The following is a 5,941-nucleotide window of genomic DNA, read 5'->3' as shown; positions in this document are numbered from 1 at the left end:
AGGGGGCAAGGTATTTATTTGTGCCAGGAAGCAGTTATGTATGCTGCCTGTCTTGGTCACTTGACAAAACTTGAACTTCGGATTTTGAGACATTTTTCCATCAAATTTAGAAGAATCATTTAAATGGAAGATTTTTGTGAAACGTAATTAAAGTGATTTAATGCACATTTTAAAATGGAGAAGCTGAGGGCTGTCCCATAGCTTACACTTGAGGACATGAGCTATGTCTGGATACTCTATTTCCATAATTACTTTAAACACAAATTCAATCACTACGATGAAGAATCACTTTGCTCCATAAACTGAAGAGTTATTAGCTACGTTCAGAATTATCTGCATGTTTTCTTAACATGATTTCCGAGTGGGCAATCAGTATATGCCACAGTTTTTTATTGGTTTATTTTATTTAAATATAAATATACACGCACATAGTTTTGACTTTTTCTGGGGACTCTCCTTCTCTCAGTCTCTCTCTTTCTATTTAAATTAAAGCACACAAGTAACTTGATCTGAATCACATAGTACAAGATGACCAATCAAAGTAAAATACATAGGTTTATAAAATGGTGTTCTTTTTTTTCCTTTTTGCCTTTTTCCTTTCTCGTCCCCTTCCCTTCCTTCCTTTTTTCCTTTCCCTCTTTCTTTTGCCTGTGAGCAACAAATTTATCTTTTTAACTGAACATGTGCACATCTCTTATTCCTGTTTTATGGATAAGAGATTTGTTTGGGTCACAAGTTGCAAGCTTAGCATTGGAGATACAAGTGATGCGCGCTTTCTGCCTGGCCCCAGGAACGCAGACACGTTTTCCCTCGCACGGGCGTCTCGATTTGGGTTTTGCAGCCGTGATCTAGTTTCCTTTCACTTTCCTTTGCTTCCTGGACCCCATCGACCCACGACCTCACTTTGTGAGGATCAGAATGGAGACATCAGCGCTCAATAAGTACACTCACTTGTCAAATTCTCTTACCCAGAACAGAATGTAAGCTAGGCATTCCCCTGTAATATTTATCTCTGATTTTCTGTTGAAATGTATCACATGCTTTGACACCCTGACGAGTTATTCAACAATAAAGATCTCAAAACGCAGAAAGTGTGCGCCCCTGCCTGTGTTCGGGTGACGTAGACCCTGCCGCTGTGTCCGCCTTGGTGCAGCACCCACAGTGGCACTGTTGTCACGTAGGATGAGAAAGCCTGCAATTACCAACCATCTCTCTGGGGTTGGACCAGCTGGTGCATTACAATTAGGTGCTTCTGTCAGCATTGCAAGAAGGCTCCCTGCAAAATGGCATTTCTCTGCATTGTCATGATTTATACTAGTACTACTGACTTGTAAATCGTTGGTTGTGCTTCATCGCCTAAGAAAACTCCCCAAATACAGTGATGCTCACAGAAGCTTAAAAAAAAAAGGCATTTCTAGCTTCAGATGCTGAGTCAAGGATGAGAAGGAGGTCAAATGTGTTTTCTTCCTTTCTCCCTAAAGATGAAATCACTCAGTGAACTTAGGGGGGCCACCAGCTGGGACATCAGGGCACGACCCCACCTTGTACAGGTCCCCACTGAGCGAGCAAGCGAGGGAGCACAGGGAGGGAGGTGGGAACACAGGGAGGGAGGCGGGAGCACAGGGAGGAAAGAGGGAGCACAGGGAGGGAGCTGGTGGACCTCCAGCTCAGCAAGCTCTGGGAGGTGCTTGGCACACACACACCTAATCCCCATGACCGAAAGGCGGGTGGATCGTTTAAATCTCCAGGTCATCAAATATCTCATTCTTGATTCTTTCTAACAACATCCCAATGGGGACCACAATGTGTCCAGGTTTAAAAAAATGTCAGTGATGTTCTCCAGTCTCCCTTGCAGCTGGGGGGACCGGGGGAGGGGCTGGTGCTGATGTGGGGGGTTTCTGGCCCAGAAGATGTCAGCAGAACTCCGGATGTGACCTTCCAGAAAAGCTGGCTTAGCGGGCACGTGCCCCCTACCCGCTGCGTGCCTCATTCCGAACCTCACACGTGGTAGTTGAAGCTCCTGCCACCCTCTTATGAGAATGAGAATGAAGGACACGCCTTCCAGGGGACACTGAGGAAGGAGGAAGGGGAGCGGCCTGGTTGCATATTCCCCCTGCACGCGTGAGGGAGTATGACTATCCACTGGCACGGCGAGCCGCAGATCTAAAGGCAGCTACGCAGGGAACAGAGGCTGGTGAGGAAAAGATGACGGACATGTTGTCTGCGGAAGCCACTTCTTTTCTGGGCAGTTTAGGAAACGCCACTGTTGTAAAACAAACACAAAAGAGTGAGTATTGGCTGGGAACTCCCTCGGAGACACTGATGGCTGAGTGACTTCAATCAAAGGCCTGACCAGGCCTGCTGCCCTTTATCCCCCCGACTCCCCCCCGCCCACTCCCCCATGCTCTTCTCCCCACAGTGATATTCCGTGTCTTGCTGGGGCCAAGGATCTGAAATCCACGGAGACTCAGGCTCAAAAGCAGAACTGTGCTGGGACTGTGTCTCCTGTGTCTCCTACCCCCTAGGGAGACCCATCGCGTCACCGTATTTAGTTGTACAAATACATACCAAGGAGCCTAGGCCTGCCCTTGAAATGCTTGTCTTTCATTTCTTCCGAGTTGGCCAGGGTTTGTGCACAGTGGACTCCCTGGGCCGCACCTATTTGAAAGATTGGGCACCGAAGTCCACCCAGCGTAAAAGATGCTCTTAGCTCTCTCCACTGTGAGCATGGATTCTTCTGCTCTCAGTGTTCTGCAAGGCGTGTGTACCAGCCCCTGTGTGTGTATGTGTTTTATATAAGCTTTGCCTTCGGGCTTCTAGAAACCGCCCCTGCACACCCTCGCTCCTCTATAAATCACAGGCCCTGCCTCGGTGCTAAATTTGGTGTGGCCTCTTTCTCCCTTTCACTTTTAAAAGAGCAGCATGACCCATTTGCCAGAGAAAATAACTTTGCCTTGCCCTACCCCCCACCCCCGAAATGCCCGTGGGGATCATACACACACACACACACACACACACACACACACACACACACACACACACGGAGCAGCAGGGAGGCGCTTGCCAAATTCTCTGCAAAGGGTCTTCTGGACTTGAGGCCTTTGAAAACGAAAGCTTGTCCTAGGGACTCAGTTCAGATCAATCTGTGGCCGGAGGGCAATCAGGGCCTCCGACCCCCTTTTCCTGAAGAGACAAAAATCACAGCGTTGCCAGGAAACCACCCCGGCCTGCATGGCTTTGCAGCTTCTCTCCGGGAAGAAGACGTTATGTCCGAGTGAATTCCCACGTTCTTGCGCGGCGCCCAGTGTCCCAAAGCCACTCCGTACAGCCCTCTCGCAGCGCTGCGGTCAGGTCCTGAGAGCTGGCTGGGGACAGCTGGCATCTTGCCCCGTCACGTCACCCCGCACCGCGCTCCTTCCCGGGGAATGTTGGGCATCTTTTGTGTTGAGTTTGGAGACTTAATCTCAACATGGCTACATGTTTCCAAGTTCAATAGACTTCGTTGCTGAGTCCCTAGCAGGGAAAATAGACAAATAAATCAGTGATGGCCTCTTACTGTTGGGTCTCATTGATTTATGCTGTTTTATAAATGCTGGATCTCAAGTCTGTCGTCCCACGAAAAAGCAGCTGGGCTGAGACTGAGGGGATTCTAAATAAATAAGGAAACCCGAGCTGGGCAATCGCCGAGGTCGGGGCGTCCCTGGGCGGGCAGCAGGGGAACAGGTTAGTCATTGAGAGCTTTCAGCGCGCCCGGGGGATGAAAACCCAAACAGCTAGATTGGGTCTTGCTAAATTACATAGCCCGAGCGTGCTTTTTCTCTGTGCTATCATTTACCACGGGGGCTATCAACCAGCCTTAATCACTATCTAAGTAACTTGAACTTGAGACAGAACGAGCCTCCAGAGGCTCAGACCTTGAGAAAACTTCTTTGCAGAAAGTTACCAGAAACCTTCCAACATCCACATAAAATGCTTGGGTCACGCGCCCTGTGCACTGTGGGTAAAGACTCTTTATTTGAATTAGAAGCACATGTTTCAGAGCAATTATTTTTTGTGCTACCTGTTGATTTTATCGGATACCAGTTTGCCTGGGGGAGGGGATGGAGACTAGCCCTGGGGACCAGGGTAAGGAAAGAGCTAGCCCATTCCAGAACCAAAGATGATTATGTCTTCAAACATTAGCTCATTTAGCCAGATTTCATTTTACATATGCGAACCCCTCCAATGTAGAGGAGTTAGGTGCCCAAAGGGACACAGCTGTGGAGAGATAGCCTAGAGCCCAGGACCTGGAACCACCACTGACCATAAGGTTGAGATGTTTTCATGCTGCAATCACTCATTGGGAAAAGTGATCACTCCAAGACCCGCTATGAAATAAAAGCCTGTTGTTTTGTAAACGGGCTTTCTGAGCTGAACTGTTAATTTGTCATTATTTAGAGAGGCTGGTGTGTGGGCAAGGAAAAATAAATGTGGAATGAGCTGTTAAGAGCAATGATGAGTGAGGAGAATCTCATCCAAAATGTGAACAAAAATGATTGAATTCAAAAGAAAAAGGCTTCCCGCCCTAACTGGTTTGGCTCAGTGGATAGAGCGTCCGCCTGGGGACTGAAAGGTCCCAGGTTCGATTCCGGTCAAGGGCATGTACCTTGGTTGCGGGCACATCCCCAGTAGGAGGTGTGCAGGAGGCAGCTGATTGATGTTTCTCTCATCGATGTTTCTAATTCTCTATCCCTCTCCCTTCCTCTCTGTAAAAAATCAATAAAATATATTTAAAAAAGAAAAAGGTTCCCCCTTTCTCAGGGCAGTGCTTCATGCCTGGTGATCACCATCCCCAAGCCTCTCACCTGTGGAGCAGGAACATTCAGTCCTCCGCAGGGCCAGGCTCAGGGAACCAGCCAACACCATGAGTAACGGGGCTTTTCAACCCTTAATGCACGTGGTCCATGCTTGAGGCAGGACCTGCAAGGACAGGAACTGTACCCGAGACAGTCCCACAGACCCGCGCCGACCACAGCCGCACTGTGCAACCTGGAGCAACTCAGCTGGCCTTTCTGATTCTTAGTGCTTCTGTCTGGAGTTTTTCTCGTTGTATGAAGTTGCGATTGTGAGAGCAGCTTAAAGCCAGACTGCCTGGGCTTGGCTCCTATTTCTACTCTTTTCTTCCTATGTGACTTTGGGCAATTTACTCAACCTCTCTATGCCCCAGTTTTTTCAACTGTGAAGTGAGGAACAGAACAGTACCACCACCACCAGAGTTGTTATAAGGTTAAGGCAAGTGATATTTGTAAAGTGCTTGAACAGTAAGTACCAGGCACATAATGAGGCCTAAGAAAGGGTACGGTATTATCGCCAGCAGCAAACTCAGCATCTCTTTCAGTGTTTTGATCATTAATTAGCATTCCATAACTTTGAACATTGACTGAAGCAAAAAGAAAAAGGTGGGGGAGGAGGGGATTAAAAAGAGCAATCATTGGGTAGAAGAAATATAAATTATTCCCATCTGAATGCAAATGATTTGTGTACTCTCTTATCAAAACCACGTTGGGTTATGTAAAGCACACTTCCTCTCCATTGCAGGAGGCATCAGGATTAGGAAAATGGTGCTTAGGGAACCAAACTTCTACTTTGCTCAGAGATGCGGAGGCTTAGTGACTAGTAGCAAACCAAGAGGAATCAGATTGCGTGCTGTACAGGCGACCCCCCTTGTGAACGGCCCACTGGGCATTCAAGCTGTTTCAGAAACGATTTCACTACTTTATGTCCGAATACTATGCACTCTATGCAAACTTCTCAACATGTTCCGGCAGATTAAAGGGGTTCTGGGAGGAGCAGGCTCATTAGCCAGGCATGGCCCAGCACAACCCCAACCGACTGTTGCTGGCTGTTGGTCTGTGAGGTGCCTGCAGGCCACCCGGAGGCTCAGAGCCTCACTCCATGTGCC

The 5,941-nt window shown here is 48.1% G+C and overlaps 1 protein-coding gene and 1 long non-coding RNA gene across 3 annotated transcripts in view; one reads left to right on the top strand and one right to left on the bottom strand.

Moving 5' to 3' along the window:
• Window positions 1-256, top strand: part of KCNJ16 (potassium channel, inwardly rectifying subfamily J, member 16) — a 41,216-nt gene extending 40,960 nt beyond the window's left edge. For both annotated transcript variants that reach the window (XM_005861805.2, XM_005861807.2), the window contains one exon: window positions 3-256. The gene's annotated coding sequence lies outside the window, so the exon portion shown is untranslated. The remainder of the gene's footprint in view (window positions 1-2) is intronic.
• Window positions 257-852: 596 nt separating this feature from the next.
• LOC102245484 lies at window positions 853-3,400 on the bottom strand. The gene is made up of 2 exons (XR_313319.2): window positions 2,569-3,400; window positions 853-2,263 (listed from the first exon to the last, which is right to left on the bottom strand). It is a non-coding gene; the product is annotated as an uncharacterized LOC102245484 (long non-coding RNA).
• Window positions 3,401-5,941: the final 2,541 nt, after the last annotated feature.

This window comes from Myotis brandtii, unplaced genomic scaffold, assembly GCF_000412655.1.
Source record: "Myotis brandtii unplaced genomic scaffold, ASM41265v1 scaffold157, whole genome shotgun sequence".
In the NCBI taxonomy this organism is placed as follows: domain Eukaryota; kingdom Metazoa; phylum Chordata; class Mammalia; order Chiroptera; family Vespertilionidae; genus Myotis; species Myotis brandtii.
Note: the sequence above shows the minus strand (reverse complement) of the source record. Positions and strands in the feature narration are given on the sequence as shown.